General features: G+C 33.7%; 1 long non-coding RNA gene across 2 annotated transcripts in view; it reads left to right on the plus strand.

Moving 5' to 3' along the window:
• The window catches only part of LOC143679437 (uncharacterized), a 228,707-nt gene that overhangs the window by 75,846 nt on the left and 127,886 nt on the right, over positions 1-24,975 (plus strand). The window contains exons 2-3 of one of the 2 annotated variants that reach the window (XR_013173765.1): positions 3,084-3,155; positions 3,844-3,918. This is a non-coding gene — a long non-coding RNA (uncharacterized LOC143679437). Of the gene's footprint in view, positions 1-3,083; positions 3,156-3,843; positions 3,919-24,975 lie in introns of those variants that run through there. The other variant, XR_013173763.1, reaches the window with a different exon arrangement.

A 24,975-nucleotide genomic window follows, 5' to 3' on the forward strand; every position in this document is an offset into this window, starting at 1 on the left:
AATAACTGCATTTCAAAAATGTTCCTTTTCTATAACACTGTTTCATTTGAAATGTTTAGAATATTAGCTTGTCACTCTAAATATTATTCTAAAGGAAAAAAAAATCTGAACTAGTAAAGATTACCTAATATGGTACCCATCGTATAATAATATGTAAATATAGATGAATGAACTAAAGCTTGTTTATCCACAGATTGTCATCCATTAATAAACTGTACTAGTTTTCATAAAACAAAGTAATGTCTTTAAAATTTTCACAGGACTAACTTTTCCTTACCTTAACTCTTAGTGTACTCTGTATCTCTATTCTTTTTAGCAAATGATGATGTTCCCAAACCTGAGAATAATTCCTGTTTCATTGAGAGGTTAGCAGTGCAGAGGAAAGCAAAAAGGTTAAAAAAATGCCTTCTCCGTAACACCATACCTGTTAGAAAGGGGATACCATGATCTACACAGGAGACTCTACAGAATACGTATAAGAAGAATCCATAAAGCAGAACATTATGAAACATAGCTTATAAAATTAGTCAACCAGTGCTGATAGATTTGGTTTATGCTGTTATAATTAGGATAATTTGTTTAGAAAATGTTGAGTTCAGTCGTTTTCTTTAAACCTTTTTACAGAATTACCTTCACTGTTATAAAAGTATTTGAGAAAATGGCAGCGGGCAAATGCTATCATTTGGCTCCTTTATACATTTCCCCATTAAATATGCCCTTCTGTTTATCAAATGCTTCTAATTCCATCCTTGAAATTTGTTTTGTATAAACGCCAATTATTCTTGTTTATATACTCATAAATACTTATTATTATTTTCAATCCTCATATTTCTTCTCTTTATTTTATGTGCAAAGAAGAGTCATAATTAGATTCATCTGGACTGATGATCATACAATCAGTTCCTTATGAAAAAGGCACAATACTGACTTCATATTCATCAAGTGTAAACAACAGTGTTGTCCTTTTGATTAATCTCCTTGTAAGCCTTATACACAAATTAGTTTGCTATTTAAACGATTTTAGTTTTTCAAACATGTGCAAAGAATGATATCATAAATTGTGGACTTTACTTCAAAATAAGTTCATTCAATATTTCCCCCAAATCTTAACCTCTAGAAATTATATGAGTTCTAAAGATGTCTACCACTTTTTAATAGCAATTACCATTAAAATGTTAATAGAAAAATACAATTATGCATCTAACTATTCAATACATACAATTTCAAACTAGGGCGGTGTTAATAATAAATTCATATAAAACAATAAATGTGGTTAAAATTATAATGTAGTTTCAAAATGTTTATAATTTTATAATAATTTAATGTCCTGGTTTTATAAAAAAAGAATTACAGTTATAAAAAGCTCAGGCATATATATTTGTACAATATGGTAAATAGATTGTGTGTATCTATGCAATGCTCATTCAATATGTAACTTCAAAACATCTACTACACTTCTGGAATTGTTTATCTATATGTGAACAAGTCAGGCAAAAACGCTTGCCTTCATGGCCTTTATATTCTAATGAAGCAATTTCTGTTTGAAAACTGAAATTCCCAATACAATAAACAAAATAGATGAAGTCAAATATATTTTATTGCAACTTACTTTTGGTAGATAAATAAAATAATAGCAGCATTGCTTACATAGATTCTATGTATCCATCTCTGCATTTCATAATTTTGTATGGAGAGGGTATGTAAATTTGTTGAAAAAAATCACACAGCAAAATGGTGGGGCTAATTAAAACTCTGGTTGTCTCACATTAGAATAAATGCTGCTCAAATAATTTGCTATCCAGCCTCTTGGAGAATAGCTGCACTGCTATCTGCTTATATTTTGCATAAATATTTATATCATTAGAAATAGAAGAAAATTCTAGGAATATAAATTCTCAAAAGAAAGATAAATAGAAATTGAAGCATATAAAAAGTTTCATAGCTCATAGATGTTAGTGATATGACAAATTCCAAGCATCAAATAAAAATGTACTAGAAAGTCCTGATGGGGCTGTGCAATGAATATATTTATTATGATGTTTGTAGAGTATCTGCTGTATTATTTTCCTTTTGCTGCTATAACAAATTACTATAGACTTTGGGGCTTGAAACAACTCAAATTTATTATCTTATAAGTCTAGATGTCAGAAGTCTAAAATGAATTCACTAAACTATATTCTTTCTGGAGGATCCATTTCCTTGCCTTTTCTAGCTCCTCCAGGCCATCTGCTTTCTTTGGTTCATGGCCCCTTCCTCCATCTTTAAGGTAAATCACTCCAATAGCTACTTTCCTGCTCAAATCTCCTTTATGGACTTGACCCTCTTACATCCCTTTTAGGAGGACCCCTGTGATTACACTGGACTCATCTAGTTAATTCCATGTACACATCCTCTCAAGATCCTTAATCACACTTGTAAAGTCCCTTCTGCCATGTACGGTACCATATATGCAGGTTTCACGGATTAGGACATGAACATCTCTGTGGGGAGGGGTCATTCTGTCACCTCTGCAGGCGTTAACTTCTTTGCTATTCAGTCTTCCGCAACATGCCAACATGTGTGATGAAAAGTGGTTTAGACTGACATGAAACACATTCAAATAATCAATACATTGGTTTGATGGTTGCATTGAGTGGAACCATGTGTCATGCACATTCTGTGAACAACACAGATCATGATGGATTCTCAACCAATGTTAGTGGATGAGTATTTAACCTAGGATATCCATAAAAATGTACTCACCTTGCAAATTATCATTTTTCCATATTTAAACTTATATTTGTGCAACTATCTTCAGTCCATTTCACTTTTCATCCACAGCTCCATCAAACAAAGAAAGAAAATGAGAACAGTGAACATAGGAGTCAATTGCATCCTTTGAGTATTTGTAAAGGTCAAGCTATGGAAGAGGTTGGAAACAATGACTAAGGCCAAGGTTTTGAGATTATCTGTGGGCTTAATTTAACCATGTTCTATTAGCATGTTAACTGAAATGTTCAATCATAAGTAAATTTAAATACCATTTTATGAAGTAAGTTTTTACATAAAATATCTCAGAATACCTCAAATTTTCTACTCTCCAGGTCTGGAAGTGATCGGGAGTTCAATGACCGAAGGAAAAGTGAAAAAATTTTACCTTCACAGGACTCTAACAGGTACTCCTCATAAACATTTATTTGTCTATATATTTTTTAATCTATCATATCTATTCAGCTACCTATCTATTTATCTACCTCTGCGTACCTGCCTACATACTAGCAGTAGATAATAAGTTAATAAGAAATGCTCCAGTTCCTGTCATTGGAACACAGAGGAAACGTGTGAGGTAAGTAAATATGATATTCATTACCTACCGTGTTGTCTTATTTAAAAAAAAGGAATGACAATATTTAAGATCTGTGAATACAATGTTTAAATAATAACTATAATAATATGCACAAAAACTCCCTCAAATCTACTGCTTTACTATCAAGAGAAAAGAGTATATGATTAACCTGTTACATAAAAAAAAGTGAATTAGACTGCCATGGTAAGAAATTGTGGCAACCTAGACTCTACTGATTATATACATATATATAGATGTCCTATTGATATAGTTATATTACATATTAATAGACTTTTTAAATTAAGCATATTTATTCATGTGTGGTATATGTGCAATGAAATTCTTAATTCATTAATTTATAAATATATTGCGAAATTTCAATAAATTTAGGTGTTCTCTATATAGGACTTGATATCAATTTTATGGCATTGGAATAACATACTGGATACTAATTAATTTACTTTTAACATTGTTTAAATGATTGCCTTCCACCAACCTACATAAACACTGAAAAAAAGTCATACACAATGAATATCAACATCAGTGAAATTCACTCACAACAAAAACAGCTCCCTCCAAGTGGTAAGTTGCACATGTTCATTCATTATAAATAAAATTTCATTTTTCCTTTTTTATCCTTGTTTTATCCTTTTTGAAAACTATTTTGGAAAACTTTTTTTTACAAATTCAAAAGATTACAAACCACTGCTGAACATTGCCTTTTTCCTAAAAGAGCTCCTCTTTTGTTCTTTTTCAAATATTTATAATTCTTCCACTTACTTCTTTGGCTAGAGGAAATAGTTATGGATAGGGACAATGATTAATGTCAGTCCATTAATGCTTAAAAGTTAAGCATCTAAGGGTTTCAGTCATAATTAAAGCATTATATTTAGAATATTACCTTAGTAATAAAAATTGAATATAGTATTCAATTGAATATAGTAATAAAATTGAATATAGGATTCAGTTGAATATATTGAATATAGTATTCCATTTTTTAAGGATTTTATTATCCCTACCTCATTTTCCTAATCCATTTACATTAATTGCTTGATTCCATCACACTTTTAATTAAAATATATCTGGATTCTGTTTCTTTCCCTTTACTTGGTTTTTCTTCACCATGAAGCAGACTCATATCTCACATCAAGTTGTTTGCATTAGTTACTTGTTATCTATAATTTAAATCTCCACTATCCAATATATTTAACATAATTCTTCCAGATTAATCTTTCTAAAACTTGGCTTTCATATATAATTTCTCTACTTTAAATTCTACAATGACCCTCTGTGCACTCAACAAGTCCAATTTTATTTGTGTGATATACCATCTCTTTATCATTTTTTCTTTGTAAGTACTTTCTACTTTTCCACTCCTCCCGAGGTAGATACTCGGGTAGTTTCAACTCTTTCCCAACAAAATAAGTATGTAATGACCCTCTGTGTGTATGTCAACTAATGGGCACGTTGGTCATTGCTTTGAGATATATCCCCAGGTAAAAAATTCAAGGACATAGGGTTTGCATAAATAACAATAAACGTTTTAAAATTATGTCCCATAATTTTGAAAAATGGCTTCACTAATGTTCATTTCTGCCAACTGAGCATACAAGTACTGTTAGGCTCATATCCCTCTGTAGCTTAACTGTTATTGCACTAACAATTGTAGAGTGGTGTTTTATGGTTGTAATGTGAAATTCTCCCATTTTCTATTGGTTTCATTCTCTCTTTATAAATCTTTATTCTGTTACATTTCTTTTCTTTTTTAATAATGCCTGTTTCCATGTTATTAGTGAATTAATGGATCTCTGTATTTGAAAGAAAGAGAAAAAGAGAGAGGAACTTTGGATGATATTTATATTTGCCATAAACTATTAGCATCACGTTGTGTGGTTGTTAGGGGAATTTAGATGAAGGCATGAATCTTATCTTTACAAAACTTATTATTTTCTTTAGAGATGCAAAATTTTCAAACACAAACCAAATTTATAATAATATTAGGAGACAGTATAAAGTTTCATGCTATATGAGTGGCAGAACAATGATTGATAGAGGAGAGCAGTAGAGACAGATAATCACACTCTGCATGGTTCGGGGAAGCCCTCCTGGAAGAGGAAAAGCCCATACAAATTTTATTACAAATTGAATCATTTAAGACTTAATGTACTGCTGTGCAAAAACCAAAACAGAAAATCCCATACTCATCCTCTACTTTCCCCTTTACTGACCTCTATCAGGATATTCATCCCACATTTTTTGTATTTTCTTATTCAAATCCTACCTCTTCTTCAAATTCTTTCCCATTCCACAGCCAATCCACCTTTCTTCATACCTTAAAATATATATCTGACTTTCACTTAACCACATACTTTTGATATCTCTTACTTAACTCTTTCTTGTCTTATATATTTTATTGCAGTTCAGTCTGCAAGAAAACATTTTCTGTTTGTCCTTCTTTATCATAAGTACCCTGCTTTTTGTTGAATCACCCAACATTTGGGGCACAATGTGCATTCAAATCACCAAATGTGCAGAATATATGCCATGATTTAAGTCATTAAGTAAAAACCCTAAAATAATTTTGCCTTGTGAAAGTATCCCTTCTTTATTTTTACATAAACTTTTTCAATGACTAAACATGCTTATAAATTTTTAATTTTAAATAATTCATTTCCAATGTTTATACTTATTTATCACTTAGCTTAAATGACAGAATCTATGTTCAGGGATATCTTTACGAGGCCAGACTTTTCTGGTGCATCTGTAAAACCAAAACCTCTACTCAGCCACTACAGGATTGTGACAGATTTGGCCAGCAGATGGCAGTAGCAGGTAGCAAAAAACCAAGGTTGATTTTTTTATTCTTTCTGCACAATAATCATACTATCCTAAAAATTCCCCAATGCTATGAGCTGACAAAGGCCTTGCTTAGCCACAATCAGTCTTTATTCGCTGGCAGATTAAAATGGTTAGATGTACTTGATTACTTCAAACTCAGAAGAATGCTTTTACATAATTCTATGTATGTTGAACATATATACATTTGGTTTATTGTTGCCTTTTGCATCCATTTTACAAATATATAACTCTAAAACCACACTGCCGGTTTTTTTTGACATTTAATTTGATAACGTAAATTGTTACCCCTTAAGTAGGATTTTCAAATTTAGAAAAAGTATAACCAACTACTTTATACAAATTTAAATGTTACATATCTCTGTTCTAGACCATCAGAAAGCAAGTGAGCTCTTATAGAGACTTTACCTGTATTATAGAAATAAGCAATTGCACTTTTTTTCTTGCTAGTTTTGCTGAGATAATAATAATGTGCATAGACTGGTGTATTTGTCTTTCTTACTTACACTGCAGTTAAAGCCATACCAAAATTTTTCTTACTTAGTTCAATGATAGGGGCTAATAAATATAATTTTGAGTATTAAATGCTAAAAGCACCAGAGTTTATTTTATAATAAACACTATAGATGCACACAAATCTTGCATTAAAGCTTTCTTCTATCAGCATTTTAATTCTTGTAGTATAATGTTTTAGAATATTTGAATATAAAGAATCAAAGCTCTAATAAAATGTTTGGAATCAAATGTAAAAGTATTGTAAGAAGTGATTTGGAATCTGTAATGGTGGTGTGGTTTTATTTATTTATTTATATTTTATTTCTTCCAGTATGCTTAAGGTTAAAACTGATTGCATTGAAACCAATCATTCTTATGTTTAATCTCTTTCCCCTTTTAGTGAAGTGAAAGCAGCTAGAGTGCTTGTATTAAAACATGGAATGTCCTAGTAGCTATATATAGTATGTACTTAGAATTATGAATGTCAATATGAAAACATAGTGATTTGCTTAGCTCTAATAAATCTAACTAGTGAGTCAGTTGCTTAATGGAAATGAATTGAACTGAGTAAAGCTTCAAGCATATCCACTGAAGTAAATGGATGTTCTAAATTCTGTAGAAAGCAACTGGAGTCTGTCGTATAGGCACCCAAAGAAAACAAGTGGTGATTTCAGATTTCCCAAGTGAAGATTACAATCAAGTTACAATTTGGGGCTCTCCTGTGTAAGAACAAATACGGATAGTTTTTTATAGTCATGCTTTGCTGGTGTTCTATTTTCTGTGGACACTGCTTTTTTAAGTGACATCTCCTTTGCAGATAAATTCATCATTTTGCCAACAGCATTCATAATTGTCAGAGACTTTTCTGCTTTCTTTGACTTGGGTGAATCAGCTGTTTAAAGAATATGAAAATGCTCACGCAATTTTTTCTTTCTTCTACTAGTTGTAGCTTTCTTTCGTGCTTTATGAAATGCCCCCTACTAATCAAAGCCAAACAGTGCATAATGGACTTTCATGAAAGCTGAAATGCATTTTTTCCAAGTACAAAACATTTGAGCAGCCTGTGCATTAATCTTTACTATTTGTTTTTCCTTATCAAGTAATTAAGAGGATGGGTGAAGCATAGTGCATTTTTCCTGATTAATACACTGCCATGTACTTTGATTTCATACACGTGAAGTTTACAAAGATTTGGTGGTGTCATCAAGTAAAAAAATTATTTCTCATAAAGTAAAATGTCAAATGCATTCTGTTTCATGGCAGGATAGCTGAATCTGTAAAGTTTAGTAGAAAATCAAGAAAATAGAAATCAAGTTTGGAGACAGAGAGGCCTGGGAGAACTTGTCATCTTACTTGCCTTAGACAGGTGTCTTATCCTATATGGATCATTCCAGGAGGGGCTTTATTGACCTACCCATCCTACCACATCTGTGAGTCAAGTCCAGTCTACAGACAAATCTTTTAATTGTATTTGGCAGCATTTTCTGTTCCTCATGATAAGATGATGTGCCTTACAATCAATGGAACTTTAGATTCAATGAAATACAGTAATCCTTATCAACCTCCATTTTATCAACTGGAGTATGAATTCATCAGTTACTTCCTCAAGACGTTGGGATGAACATTGCCTAGATGGCATATGTGAAGTGCCAGGCGTATTGCAGGAGTGTGCTTAATGTTAATCATAATCTTCCATCCTTTCTCAAGAGCAACCACTGGAAATGTTGTGAAATAGCAAACTGTTATAAGAAGGAATTTTTCTGCATCTCTCTAAAAGGAAACAAATTATTTCATGAGATTAGGGTGAGGTGATCTTCAAAATTTCCTTTTTGCTTCTCAGTTACTCTTTGAGAAGATAAAAGAGAATGTTTGAAGAAGGAATATTTCTTTAATATGCCAGTTTACTCTCACTATATAAAAAAATAATTGATTGCAGTATTTCCACAGCTGTTAAGACAATCGCACAATTATTACTTAACAGTTTATTGTTGAGACATCATGGCACAATATTAAACATCACTGTCTGTAAGTGACTTAAGCAAAATAAAAAAAAATAGAGCTCACTAGATGCTATTAAGTACTCAACTACTGAATTGATATTGACCATCAGTCAACAAACAACTTAACATTCTTTGCCACCTGTGACAGCGAGAAGAATGACTCATGTATTATGGTTGTGATATTAAAATTAATGCCAAAAATGTTATTCTGAATTTGAAAATATTAAGGTCTAAGAGGTTGAATAGAGATCTTGTAGTGTGTATATTACTTTGAAGTTTCGAGTATGACAGGTTGGATTTTGTACTTATTAGGGTATTTGTAATATAAACTTCCAAAGTTCATTTCAACAATTGCTCATGCTTCACTCCTGCTTATGTTTCAGAAAAGATTAACCCCCTGAATGATGTGAATAGAGCATGGTGATTTTTAGTTATGCTTGGATAAAATAATCACCTCTGTATAAATGACTTGCTACCCTATCAATTTTAAATAAAATCAAACATATATAATCCTAACAAAATTTTCATACTCTGTAGAACTATTATGAATATAATGAGGTATCATTCTGCTAATAATTTTAATATTCTGGACATTTATGCACTTAACAAGTATTTATTGGTCAAATTTTTATAATAACAATATCAAATTTTTTCTCAGTAAGACTGACTCTTAAACATAGTATTATTTTTTAAGTGTCTGAGATTGACTAAGCAAACAAGTTAATTTTGATATTTAACTTGCAACTAGTTGTTTCCTATTTATGTAACTAAAAAAGGCAAGTAGAAAAAAAAATATGTACCTGTTAACAGCTATCTTTAAGACCATAGTCTTTTAAACTAGCTCATTTGGAAAAATGTAAAAAATAATGCATTTTAGGTTGAAATCTTTATAATCCTTAATGATGAAAATTGCAAGATGGCAATATAACTAGAAAAAGGAGTGAAGAAGAAAGAGGGCAAAAGGGAAAAAGCAAACATTTTCTCCAAAAGAGCATCTGGTATGGGAAAGGAACATATGAATAGAAACTGAAGGAAAGCCTAATTCTGTTAATGGCATAATTTGCATTTTTACCTTTTCCTCTATCATCTTATTTTTTCTCCAATTCCAGTCTTTCTTACCTCTCTCTCCTTATTCCTATAGTTTCTCCTTCTTAATTCATACTGAATAAAACACTAATGGATTTTCTGATCCTTTTTCTTTTTAAAATATGAAGAATCCATGGATTTCAATCCCTGGAGAAAGCTCAGGTACTTGACGAAAGGAAGTTTGATAATATTGAGAGCCCATGACTTAGAAATTTCATTCTTAAATATATAGCCTAAGAAATTCTTGTCCATATGCAACAGAAAATAGGTACAAGGTTGTTGCAAGTAGATTAGGATGTGATAGAATGTACCCGGAAGAATATTGCTTAGCAAAGTCATAGATAAGTAAGTTGTGGAATATTAACAAGACAGAACAATATGCACAACCAAAATAAATCAAAAACAGCTGCTTGAAGTAAATTAATACAATATTGAGCCCCAGATATAAGTATAGAAGAGTCAAGACAACATGAAACAATTAACATATACAAGAAAACTGGCAAAATAAATATTTTTCTTAAGAAACCTGTTATATATGTGGACAAATGCATCTATAAAATATATACAGTAAATAATTGAATTAAATGCAAGTGAAAAATAAGCAGGAAATTCAAGACCTCTAGATGGCAAAGTAAAGGGCACCTGGTAAATTTCAATGTAAGTGAAATTCTCAAATAAGTAATATGTCATTGACAAACTGGTATTTTTATTAATAGTATTATTTATGGCTGCCATACATTTACATACTATTTTACATATATGAAATATAAGAAATATATAAAGATAAAAATGAAATGATATAAACCCCTTTAAAAATATATTATTGAGAGTTTTGCTGTTGATGAAAGTAAAAATAACCTCTCTAAAACAACTTGGCAGCATATATCACAGCATTTAAAAATGTTTATACCATTTGTCCAAGAAATTCATCTCATGAAATTTCTACTAAAATTGCAATATGGATTTAGGTTTAATTATAAGGTTGCTCCTCATACTATACCTTTTAAAAGGAAAAATTGGAACTAAAACAAATGTTTAACAATTAGGGAATCTTAATATTTATTAGGGTATGTTCACATACCGGATTATCATGCCATCATTATAAAAGAGATCAAATTATGACTGTATGCCAATATTGTCAAATTTAAGGTCCACATCCTCTTCAAAGCTCTTCCAGCATTCTCAGCTCCCAAAGATAATCACATAATTTCCTAGAATTACTTATTTGTACTTATATGCTCTGTTTGAGTTACCTAGACTGCTCAATCAAACACTATGAAATCAGTTGGTTTAAAGAGTGGGCACTTACTCACTCATAGTTTGAGGCTAAACAACAGTCCAAATCAAGGTGTCATGAAGAGATGCTTTCTTCCTGAAGACCAGCTGGTTGCCTGTGATCCTTGGCTCCTCTGTCACGTGGCAAGTCACATGACAGGGTCTTCTGGTCTCTCCCTTCTCTTCTGGGTTCATCCATGTCCAACCCCTTACTTCTGGTGGCTATTAGAATTAAGACTCATCCTGGTTGGATTGGGCCACACCTTAACTCAAGTAGCCTTATTAAAAGGTCTACTTTACAACAGGTTTACACTGACAGGAATGGATTCTTTTTAAGAACATGTTTTTATGGAGTACATGCAGCTTCAAACTACCATATGCTCTTATATTTGTTATACACTGGGACATGTATAATGTCTATAACAAGGCTTCTATTTTTGTTTCCATTTATAATTTGAGGTGTCTGTGTTCTCATAACTCTGATTTGAAAACACTTTGCCTCAGAAATAATCATCTATTTTTATCACATATAGTACTAATACAAATAATAAGTCTAACTATGTAATTTGAGCATCTAGAAGAAAAGGAATGAGATATCTCTTTTTACTTTTTTGATAGGCGTACCTGGGGAAAACTGAGTAATGCCAAGAGTTGTTGAGATGGCAAGTAATGAGATCACTCCCGTATAGCTCATTTGAATGTGAACTAGTACAGTCAGTCTGGGGATCAATACAGCTAAACCTAGTCCAATGAAAACACAATTCAGCCATTTAGCAGCTGGAAATTTCTACACAGTTCTGGAAGGGGGCACATAGAAGATTTTATTTTATGTGGTAGTGAGGAGTTGGAAGTGATTTGTGTCCATCTCTTAGAGAAGGCATAGGCAAACTACAGTAAGAACACAACCTAGAGTGCTTTGCTATAGTGCAAACCAATAGTCTGAATATACCCATAAATGTTAATGGAACAAAATATACAAACTAAAAATAGGGATAAATCTTAAAATGATAGTGCTGAAAAACAAAAGTGAAAAACTGAATACAATTTATAACTACACTATGCCCCGACACAGTGTCCAAACTAAGCTGTTATATCAAAAAGACACAAAAATATAGTTATTTAGAAAATATGGACATTTATTTTTCTTTCTCATGTTATATGCCCAAGGTAAACAAAACAATTTTGCTCTATATCAACTTTTTTTTCTTTTCCTTTCCTTTATTAAAGAAATTGTGTATTTATAGAACATTCATACATAAAATTTAGGATTCACATATACCACCCTATTACTAACACCTTGCATTGGAGTGGCATGTTTGTTATAACTGATGGTAGCGTATTTCTGTAATTGTACTATTAACTGTAGTCCATGGTTTAACTTAGGGCTCACTGTTTGTGTGGCTTAGTTCTATGGATTATTTTTTTTTTAATTATATCCCGCTATCATATATACAATGTAACATTTCCCCTTTTAATCACATTCAGATGTATAGATGTAAGTGCTGTTAATTATCTTCACAATGTTGGGTTACCCTCACCAATATCCATTACTAAAATATTTCCATCATTCCAGACAGGAACTCTACATATTTTAAACTTTAACTTCCCTTTCCTTATCCCCTTCCCATTCTCTGGTTACTTAAATTCTAAATTTTGACTCGATGGATTTGCTTATTCTAATTGCATCAAATCAGTGAAATCATCCACTGTGTCCCTTTGTGTCTGTCTATTTCACTAAACATGATATCTTTAGGGTTTGTCCATGTTGTCATATATATATATATACACACACACACACACATATCAGGTACTTCATTCCTTTTTATGGCAGAGTAATACTCTGTTGTATACCAACAGGGTAATGTCTGTTGATAAATAAAATAGCCCATTTTATTTATCCATTCATTTTTTAATATATACTTTGGCTGCTCCCATCTTTTGGCAATTGAGAATAATACCACTATGAATGTTGGTGCGAAAATATTTATCTCAATCCCTGCTTTCAATTTTTTTGGGTATTTACTGTATAGTGGGATTGCCAGGTCAAGTGGTACTTCTATATGTAGCTTTCTGAGGAACTGTCAAACTGTCTTCCACAGTGCTACAACATTTTACATTGTCATCAGCAAGGAATGAGTATTCCTATGTCTCCACATCTTATCAACACTTGTTATTTTCCATTTATTTTTAATAGCAGCCATTCTAATGTATATGAAATGGTATTACATTGTGGTTTTGATTCCCAGTTCCCTGATGGCTAATGATGTTGAACATCATTTTGTGTGATTTCTGGCTATTTGCATATTTTTTGAAAGATGTCTATTCAAGTCTTTTGTCCAATTTTTAATTGGGTTTTCTTTTTGTTCTTAAGTTTAACAATTTCTTTATTGATTTTGGTTATTAAATCTGTAAGAGAAAGAAGTGGAGGAGATGGGATGTAGGGGAGAAGAAGGGACGTGAGGAGCAGACAGAGATCACAAGGCTATACTATTTAGTCTCTGATACTCTACAGTAAAAGAGCTGGTTCTAGCTATTAACAGTTATTCAGGAACTCAGGTTTTTTATATCTTTTTGCTTTGTGGTTCTCAAACTGTGCAAGCATAGCAACCACCCTTAAGGACTTGTTCATATACAGATGGTAGGCTCCATTCTCAGAGTTTCTGTCTCATTAGATCTGGTGGGGGCCTGAGAATCGGAATTATTAACAATTAGTAACAATTTCTGAGGTGATGCTGGTGATGTCTATCTGGGATAACACCATGATGCCTGGAGCATTGTTGTTCTTTGCCTGACTGAAACCGAATCACCAATGCATCAAGGTAGCAGAGGTGAAGAAGTGAAAAAATGAAAAGACTTAATATTTTAAGGCCTAGAATGGAAGTATTCCATATCATTCAAACTCCTGCAAAGTGTTGCCTATACACTATTATTATGGAATAAGCAGATGAATTTTAGTAGAAAATCAACAATCTCTACCAGTATGCTATTTTCATAAATTAAAAGTAAATGGGTTCCAGGAATATGCTGGAATAGGGTAAGTCCAGTTCACCCTTGCTCCAAGGAGCAGCTAGAGAAGAGACAGGAAGGCAACTGAGACAGTGATTCAAGGGCAAAACTGAAGGGAGTGCTAGATGCTTCAACAATAATAGTAGGAGGCTTCAGTACACCACTCCACCCTAGACAGTGAAACCAGACAGAAGATCAACAAGGAAATAGAGAAGTTAAACAACTAGATAAATGAATTAGACCTAACAGATATATATATATAGGTCATTATACCCCAAAACACCAGGATATGTGTTCTTCTCTAGTGCTCCTGGAACATTCACCAGGATAGATCATATGCTTGGGCAAAACAGGTCTTTATAAATTTAAAAACATTAAAATTATTCAAAGCAATTTCTCTGTTCACAATGAAATGAAGCTGGATATGACGAACCACCGAAGAACGAGAACTGTCACACATATATGGAGATGAAATAACACAGTCTTAAACAACCAATCAAAGAAGAAATTGCTGGAGAAAACAGTAGCTATCTGGAGACAAATGAAAATGAAAATACAGCATATCAGAACTTAAGGGATGTGGCAAAGGCTGTGCTGAGATGGAAATTTATTGCCCTAAATGCCTATATTAAAAAATAGGAAAAAATCAAGGACCTAACTGCTCAACTGGAGGAACTTGAGAAATAGCATCAAACTTTAACCCCAAAGCAAATAGTAGAAGTAATAAATATTAAAGCAGAGTTAAATGAATGGGAGAACAAAAGAACAGTAGAAAGTATGAATAAACCCAAAATTTGGTTTTTGAGAAAATCAATAAAATTGATGGGACACTAGCAAGACCAAAAAAAAAAGAGAGAGAGAGAGAGAAGATGCAAATAAATAAAATCAGAAATGAGAAGGGGTGCATTACACAGAACCTGAGGAAGTAAAAGTGATCATAAGATGATACTATGAACAACAACAGACTTAAATGAAATGTACAAATTCCTGGAAACACACAAACAAGCTACAATGACTGAGAAAGAAATAGAAGAACTCAATAAATCAATCACAAGTAAAGAGATTCAATCAGTTATCAAAAATCTTCCTACAAAGAAAGATCCAGGACCAGATGGCTTCACAGGGATATGTTATCAAACATTTTAAAAAGAACTAATGCCAATCCTGCACAAACTTTTCCAAAAAAAAATTGAGGAAAAAGGAACACTACCTGAGTCATTTTATGAAGCTAATATCATTCTAATACCAAAACTGGGTAAAGATGCTCTAAGAAAGGAAAACTAGAGGCCAATCTCCCTAATGAACATAGAAGCAAAAATTTTCAACAAAATACTAGCAAATTGAATCCAACAACACATTAAAAAAATTATACACCACGACCAAATGGGATTTATGCCAGGAATGCAATGATAGTTCAACACAAGAAAATCAATTAATGTAATACAGCATATTAACAAATCAAAAGGGAAAAATCACGTGATCATCTTGATTGATGCTGAAAAAGCATTCAACAAAATTTCAACATCCTTTTCTGATTAAAAACATTTCAAAAGATAGGAATCAAAGGTAACTTCCTCACTATGATAAAGGGACTATCTGAAAAAACAATAGCCAGCATCATACTCAATGGAGAGAGACTGAAAGCTTTCCCCTTAAGATTGGGAATGAGACAAGGATGCCCTCTGTCACCACTATTATTCACCATTGTACTAGAAATTCTAATTAGAGTAATCAGGCAAGACAAAGAAATAAAAGGCATCCACATTGGAAAAGAAGAGGTAAAATTTACATTATTTGCAGATGACATGATACTATACTTGGAAAATCCAAAAAAAATATACCACAAAGTTACTTGACCTAATAAATTCAGCAAGGTGGCAGGATAAAAAATTACTATTCAGAAATCAGTAACATTTCTACACACAAACAATGACCTAACTGAGGAATCAGTTAAGGAAAAAATTCCATTCAAAATAGCAATTACAAGAATCAAGTACCTAAGAATGAACTTCACAAGGGATGTAAAGAACTTGTACACAGAACACTGCATAACATTGCTAAAAGAAAGCAGAGAAGATCTAAATAGTTGGAAAGACTTTCCATACTCATGGATAGGAAGATTAAATATAGTTAAGATGTCAATTCTACCCAAATTGAGCTACAGATTCAACTCAGTATCAATCAAAATTCCAACAACCAACTTTGAAGACTTGAAAAATCTAGTTACTAATTCATCTGGAAGGCAAAGAGACCCCAAATAGCTAAAAGCATCCTAATAAAGAAGAATAAATTGGGAGGATTAACAATTCCTAGGACTTTAAAGCTTATTATAAAGCCACAGTGGTCAAGACAGCATGGTATTGGCACAAAGATAAAAGTATTGACCAATGGAATTGAATCAAGAGTGCAGAAATAGACCACCAAATCTATGGTCAACTGATTTTTGGCAAAGCCTCCAAATCCACTGAACTGGACAAAAATAGTGTTTTCAATAAATGGGCATGAGAGAACTGGATATCAATAGCCAAAAGAATGAAAGAGGACCCTTACCTTACACCCTATACAAAAATTAACTCAAAGTGGATCAAACACCTAAATTTAAGAACTAGTACCATAAAACTTCTAGAAGAAAATGTTGGGAACCATCTTCAAGACCTAGTAATAGGAGGTAGCTTCCTAAACTTTGCATCCAGAGTACAAGCAATTAAAAAAAAAAAAAGATAGATGGGGACTCCTCAAAATAAAATGCTTCTGTACCTCAAGATTTTGTCAAAAAGGTAAAGAGGCAGCCAACTCAATGGGAGAAAATATTGGGAAATCACACATCAGACTAAGGTTTGATATCCTGTATACATAAAGAAATAGAACTCAACTGCAAAAGTGAAAACAACCCAATTATAAAATGGGCTAAAGATATGAATAGGCATTTTTCTGAACAGCAAATACAGATTGCTCAAAGCACATGAAAAGATGCTCATTTTCATTATCTGTAAAGGAAATGCATATCAAGATTACAATGAGATATCACCTTACACCTATAAAAATGTCTGCTATTAAACAAGCAGGAAACAACACATTTTGGAGAGGACATGAAGAAATTAGGACACGTATGCACTGCTGGTGGGAATGTATAATGGTGCAGCTGCTATGGAAGATTGTTTGGCAGTTTCTTAGGAACTAAATATTGAGTTGTCTTATGACCTAGCAATAGCACTACTTGGTATATAACCAGAAGAGTTGAAAGCAGTGACACAAACAGAAATTTTCTCACCGATGTTCATAGCAGCATTATTCACAATCACCAAAAGATGGAAACAACCCAAATGCCCATCAACAGATGAGTGGATTAACAAAATGTGGTATATACATACGGTGGAATATTATGCATCAGAAAGATGAAATGACATCCTGAAGCACATGACAAATTGAGGACATAATGCTGAATGAAATAAGCCAGACACAAAAGGAAAGATACTATATGACTCCATTTTTATGATCATGGTAAAGTAAAATTTGAGGCTTATAGTACAGAATATAGGGGTCTTAGAGATACATGGAAGCTAGAGATGGTTGAACTCAATGTAAGGGAATAGATAGAAGTGAAGCTGGTTCTCTAGTGGACTTTTAAGTAATATTACCATACTGAAGGTGAACATGAATGAAAGGGGTTGTATAGATCTATGTTTTCCACTAATGAACACTAGAAATATAAATAAGTTCTTGCAAAAACTACTTCAAAGGTTCGATTCATGTACAGAGAGTGTTTACGTCCAGGGTACAATAGGAAACCTGCTATTGCATGCTATATGTATGAACTATGTTTAACGGGAAAACATCAGCACTACCACAGCAACTGCAGGGGTAAATAATGGGGGAGGGACAAGAGTTAAGGGGAGATTTAGATCTCCTATTTGGTGGGGGTGTTTTTACTGGTTATCAATGAAATTAAAACAGAGAGTGTTGTTGGACCATGGACTTCAGTATTTTACATGATGCCTAGTGAATGCAGGTGGTGAAGGATGCATTGACTGAGAAGTAGATTTGTGAATGACTGTGTATACTTATGATTGAATATTGTGTGGCTATAAAAAGGAACAAAGTTTTGAGGCATGCAATGATATGAATGAACCTGTTGGGCATTTTGTGTGGCCAAATAAGCCAGAAATGAAAGGACTATTATTGTATGGTCTCCTTTAGAAAATGCTTTTAAGAAAACAGTGGCCTAGATTGTAAGCTCTTATAGCAGACGCATTTACTCCAGAGTGGTAATTATTATTTTTGGAGTTTGAGAGATTGCTTTATATATGTATAGCCTGGTATTTAGAGATAAGAATGAAGTCGATCAGGTCGGGATTAAGATAATTCGGAACACAGGAATAAGGATGACCTTGTCTATATTTCAGAACCTCACCTACTCTTTGAGACCGAAGGAAGATAGGTTTCTTTTGTCCAGAACCTAAATTTTCTGTAGTACATAATCTAACTTAATCTATCCAGATAGCTCATCTGAACAATCAAAACACAGGGATCCCACAATAAAAATGAGGGACTTCTCATTATACAGAGTAGGTAGGGTTTAACCAATGAATATGATTGCTGAATCACTAAATTGATATTTACTTTGGTCTCTTGTATATTAGATCAGATAGAAGTAAAAACTTAAAATTGTGGAATTGTAACCCATACCAAACTCTGAAATCTGTCCTACAACTAATTGTTGTGCTGTGTTTTGAAATGCATTGCTTTTTTTGTATATATGTTATTTTTCACAGAAAAGAAAAAAAGAATCTATTGTGATGATAAAAAATGTATTCCTTTTAGCCTCCTATGTTCTGGAATAGCTAGAAAGAAGCATCTGAGATGATGGTATGGTATCCTATGAAAAACTCTGGGATCTGTCATGTAACTGCTTGTTGATGAGTGCTTTGAAAACCATTGCTTTTTTCTTTCTTTGCTTTGTATATGTATTATATTACACAATAAAAAAAAATTAAAAAGAAGGAAAAGTAAATGAAGAGGGTGCAAGGGTAGTTCAGTGGTAGAATTCTTACCTGTCAAGTAGAAGACCAGTTTGATTCCCAACCTGTGCACTTCCCCCAAAATTCAACAAATGGTGCTGCAAAAATGGGATAGTCACATGGAAAAGAATGAAATGTGACCCCCACCACACAGCATACATAAAAATAAAAATAAAAAAAAGAGCACAAAATAAAACACTCATTAATTCAGTTCTCTGAACATGGGGTTAAAAACAAAAATGCTATCAACCTGCATTTAACCATAGGTTTACTGGTTACTTCAGAAAACAGATAAAAATTTGTGATGGAAAGTTTATTTCTTTCTATTAATTGACAGTATCTTCCATAAAAACTTGAAAAATATCTGCCATGAACAAAATAGAATGACATAGATAAACCACAGTTTATTCAGACAGATCTATTGTTCATTGAACAATGCAGATTAATGTTTTGATTAGACAGAACTTTGTAATAGAAAATAAACAAAGAAAACATAAGTTCATATTATAAGACTTGATTCAAAGCCCAAATCTGACCCAGGAAGTCAGCATGCTATACACAATGTATCAAGAGTTTAGATGCAGAACTCATTCAATTGTGGAAATAACTCCACGGAATAGATACTATTGCAATATCAGGAGACTGAGGCATGTATAATAAAATAAATCATGCAAAATCACTAGTTAGTAAAAAAAGGCAGATTTGAAAGTTATGTTTGCCTGCTTTCTGAGCCTATATTTTCAGCCACTATATTAAACTTCCTCTTTGTAAAAGAACATTGGCTGTTAAAAGTTGTAAGAATGAGGAAGGAAACAAACAGAAAAGCATTAGTATAGCATACGTAAGAACATAAGTCTTGTTTTGCTGGGCTTTGTTCAGAGAAAGGAAAGATAAAGTTATGGTTACAGCATAAATGAGAATATAGTTTTTCTTCTCCATAGTCTTACAATAAGATCTGCTGTTCTGTGATATACTAAATTAGAAAGAATGATTGCTTAAATAATATAGAGTCTTGATGGTATCTATGTAAATCAGAGGTGGTTAAATGGCTTCTGTGAAGTTAAAACCTGAAAATGAATGTAAGTTCATTAGGAATGAATTGACAAATATTGACAAAGATGTAGCTTTTCCTCATTTTGAAGAGGGGATTTACATTTTTCCCAACAGAAGGGGTGAGGAAGAGGTCATGATTATTTTAACTTATTCTGCAAAATACTCCCCTCTGGCTAATTCTTGATAGCTACCTGTTTATATAAATAAAGCTTTACTGGAATACAACCATGGTCACTTATTTAGGTATTGTCATGACTGATTTCCTGCTACTATGGCAGAATTGAATAGCAGGGATATGTACAATGTGGCTCTTTAGAGAAAGGTTTGCCAACTGTAGTTGTAATCCAATAAGAGCAACTTGCCATGGTGTTTGATTTAGGTAATTCAATCGATGCTCTTTGACTTTCTCCTGTCAAATTAGATTGGGTTTGGAAATGGACATGTGACACAATTCAGACCAATGATGCAAGAGGAGAGGTTAGCTGAGAGCATCTGGGAAATGGCCCTTAAGTTACAGAACACCAGCCTTCTTTCTTCCCTGTATATGGGAGCTGTCCTGGAAGTTACTTGCAGCAAACTTCCATTGGGATGAATTTGACACCCTACAAAAGGCAGAGAATAGAGAAAAAAGGGTCTTACTGATATCCATGAGATGCTAAATCAAATCAATATGACCAATACTTGTATCTCTTTAGCTTTCTAGTTCTATGCGGCATTGAATCCCATTTATATTGACTTGATTTCGAAAGGGAATCCTGTTACATGGAAACTAAAACATCCTAATCAAAATTATGCATGGTATAATTTAAGAGAGAACTGTTATACAGACCTTGGTGTGGGTGGCACCTTCTAGAGTCTTTCAAAGCTGTAGGTTTCCCTAATTCCTTACCATTCACTGGATTCTCAATTCCCAGTTTGAATGATAGGAACCCTGCATTAATCTTTGTAGAAACGCACTATAATTAAGTCCCCTAGTTCCCAGTTCTGCCAGTTTGAAACTGTTGTCTGTCTCAGAAAAGCCGTTTTCTTTAATCCTCATTCAATATTGTTGGGTGGGATCTTTTTTATTAAGTTGTTTGCATGAAACTGTGTTTCCACCCATTCAAGGTCAGTTGCTTACTGGAGTCATTTTAGAGGGAACCATTTAGAAAAGGTTCAGGGCTAACACAGAGACATTGGAGATGCAGAAAGAAAAAAATCCCCCACCCGCTCCCACCCTCCCCCACTGAAGTGCAGAAATGGGCACATGCTCATGGAATTCTCTGGTGTTACCATGTTGCCCATCATCCAGAAGCAGCTGGATTGATAGAATGGTAGAACGGCCTTTTGAAAACTCAATTATGGTGTCAACTAGGTGGCAATCCTTGAAGGGCTGGGGTAATGTTCTCCAGGAAGCTATGTATGCTCTGAATCAACATCCACTGTATGGTGCTGTTTCTCCCATAGCCAGGATCCATGGGTCCAGGAACCAAGGGGTGGAAATGGGAGTGGCACCACTCACTATTACCCCTAGTGATCCACTAGGAAAATTTTTGCTTCCTGTCCCTGGAAACTTGAGGTCTGCTGGTCTACAGGTTTTAGTTCTAAAAGGGGGAGTGCTTCCACCAGGAGAAACAGCAATGATTTCATTGAACTGGAATCTAAGACTGCCACCTGGTCACTTTGGGCTACTCATGCCCTGAATCAACAAGGCAAGGAGGGGATTACATTACTGGCTAGGGAGATTGACCCTGATTATCAGGATTGAAGCTATACAGTGGAGGTAAAGAAGAGTTTTCCTGGAACATAGGAGATCCCCTAGGGTGTCTTTTAGTACTAACATGCCCTGTGATTAAAATCAATGGAAAACTGCAACAACCCAATCCAGGCAGGACTACCAATGGCACTGAAACTTCTGCAATGAAGATCTGAGTCACCCCACCAGCAAAGAACCATGGCCAACTGAAGTGCTTGCTGAGGGTAAAGGGAACATGGAATGGGTAATGGAAGAAGGTAATGATAAATATAAAATATGACCACATGATCAGTTACAGAAACAAGGACTGTGATACTGTTTTGTTCATGTTATAGTATTTAAGTTGTAAGATAACAAGTTTAAGAATGAATATTACCCAAAGACTTGCACCCTGTTCTGGAGAGATGTAATATGTTTCCAGTTATACAGGAGTATTGTTAGTTGAGGGAAAAGGTGCATGTTTTATTGTTTTCTATTTAGAAATTAGTTATGGTTTAAGGTGATGTGTATAGCTGCCAAGTTGACAAGGGGTGAGTGTTATGGTCATGTTTATGTGTCAATTTGGCAAAATGGTGGTACCTGTTTGTCTGGTTGGGCAAGTGCTGGCCTACCTGTTGCTATGAGGCCATTTCATATAGTTAAATCATGATCACATTAGCTGCATCCACAGTTTATTCCATTTGTAATCAGCTAAGGGATGTGTCTTCTGAAAATGAGTGATGCTTAATCTCATCACTGGAAGCCTTTTAAGGAGGATTCAGAAGAGACAGGCTCTCTTCTCTTCCTCCTTTGGCCAGTGAATCTCTCCTGTGGAGTTTATCCAGACCCTCCATCAGAGTCCTCAGCTTCACAGCCTGCCCTGTGGATTTTGGACTGTATATTTCCATGGTTGATGAGTTACTTCTATAAATTTTATATTTACAGGTATTTCCTGTTGATTCTGTTTCTCTAGAGAACCCTAACTAACACATTCCCCAATCCACTTTATCCAAATAATGTAGTCCTTCAGGGAGGCAGGTCTTAAGTAGTAAGTTCCCTGCCTCTACCCACTATTAAATCACTTTCATTTGCTGCCAAAGTGATGTGGCCTGTCATTATTGCTGGATCTAAATACCCATACATTCCCCTTCACCGTGACTTTGTGTTCTTCAGCATTATGTCAAGCAAAGCAGCATAAGGTTCTGTTGACCTTAGGGTTAAGTAATATCTCCTTTAGAGTCTTACTGTAAAAATCAAACTGCATATATGGATTATTTTGTAAATTACATACTCTCTCTGAAGCTTTAATTTGTAAAATATGTATGAGGATATGTACTTTACATGGTTATAATGGTTAAAATGGGAGAGGAAAAATAAAATCACACATTATATTACATATTGAAAACTAATAGATTTACTAAGAATCCAAATTGGGCTGGTGCTGTTACTATGAGGACCACAATGGCTCCTCCTTCTATTCTTACTGAAATGATAAAATCATGCACACTTCTACAAACAAAGATGCTATATTTCTATGGAAGCAATCCTCTGTAGCCACAGCTTCTTTATCCATTTATTGTAATCATCTAATTGGAATACAGTAAACAACAATTGTCAGTGTTTTTGGCTGAAAAAGAATCTAGGGTAAAAGTTAATATGCTCTTCTATGGATTAAGTAGTCAAGTGAATTTGAGAAAGCAAATATGAACTAATACAAATACAATCATATTTAATAGGAGCAAATAAAGTTTACATTTACAAAAGGATATACAATGTTGGAGGATTTCTACTTAGTAGAAACTAGTGCAATCATGAAAGTATACAAATTCACAAAGAGACAAAACTAACTAAAACTGGAAACCCAAAATTGTCACTGCTTTAGTTTGTTAAAGTTTGCCAAAATGCAATATACCAGAAATGGAATGGCTTTTAAAAAGATAATTTATCAAGTTGCATGTTTACAGTTAAACATTAAAAATGTCCAAACTAAGGTATCCAGAGAAAGATACCTTGACTCAAGACAGGACCAGTGACATTTCAGGTTTCTCTGTCAGCTGAGAAAGCACACAGTCTTCAAGCTTTCTCTCCTGGCTGCTCATTTCAAAAGGCTCCCCAGGGGAACTTTTCTCTTCTGCGTCTCCAAAGGTCTCTTGTCTATGTCAGCTCTGAAGCTTTTTCCAAAATGGTTCCCTCTTAAAGGACTCCAGTAAGCAACCCCACCTTGAATTGGTAAAGACACATCTCCATGGAAACCACCAAATCAAAAGGCCCTACCCACAATTGGGTGGGTTACATCTCCATGGAAACAGTAAAAAAAGATCCCACACAAAAATATTGAATGATGATTAAATACATGGCTTTTCTGGGGTACAAAAGTATTTCGATCTGTCACAGGCCCACACGTATACAAGCATTTGATTTTTAGCAAATGGTCCAAAGTAATCCAGTAGGAAAACATGCTTTTTCAGCCAAGGGTGCTGGAATGTCTCAATATACATATGGAGAAAAAAATAAATCTCTATTCATATCTCACTTCGTACAGCAAAATTAATTCAAAATACAGCATAGACCCAAATGCAAAAATCATGAAACTTCAGAGGAAAACATCTAAGAATATTCTGTTATCATGGTAAAAGTTGCATGGCAAAGGTTTCTTATATTCAGCATAGAAAGCAAATATAAAAGAAACAATAGATACAATAGGCTTCATCAAAATTAAAACATTTTCTCCCTAAAATAGCCAATTAAGAAAAATGGGCAAGGCAGAAATTAGAAGAAGATATTCATAAAATCATGTCTGACGAAGGATTGACATCCATAACTCCTACAGCTCAATGATGAAAAGAGAAACTTCTCAAGAAAAAAGATCAAATTATTTAAAATGACACTCTTAAAAGACACCAAAAGCCAAGAAACACTTGAAAAAGTTTTGAGTATCTTTAAACCTCAAGGAAATGCAATTAAGGCAACAGTAAAATACCAGCACACACCCACCAGAATAACTAAAATTAAAAAGACCGAAAATACTAAATGTTGGTGAGGTCTTGGAGCATCTGTGGCTGTCTTTGTTAATCCTGGAAAAATGCATAACCTTGATAGAATTGTAAAATGTGATAACCCCTTTGAAAAAATCCTGCTGATTTCTTT

The sequence above is a fragment of the Tamandua tetradactyla genome, chromosome 4 (genome assembly GCF_023851605.1).
Source record: "Tamandua tetradactyla isolate mTamTet1 chromosome 4, mTamTet1.pri, whole genome shotgun sequence".
Taxonomy (NCBI): domain Eukaryota; kingdom Metazoa; phylum Chordata; class Mammalia; order Pilosa; family Myrmecophagidae; genus Tamandua; species Tamandua tetradactyla.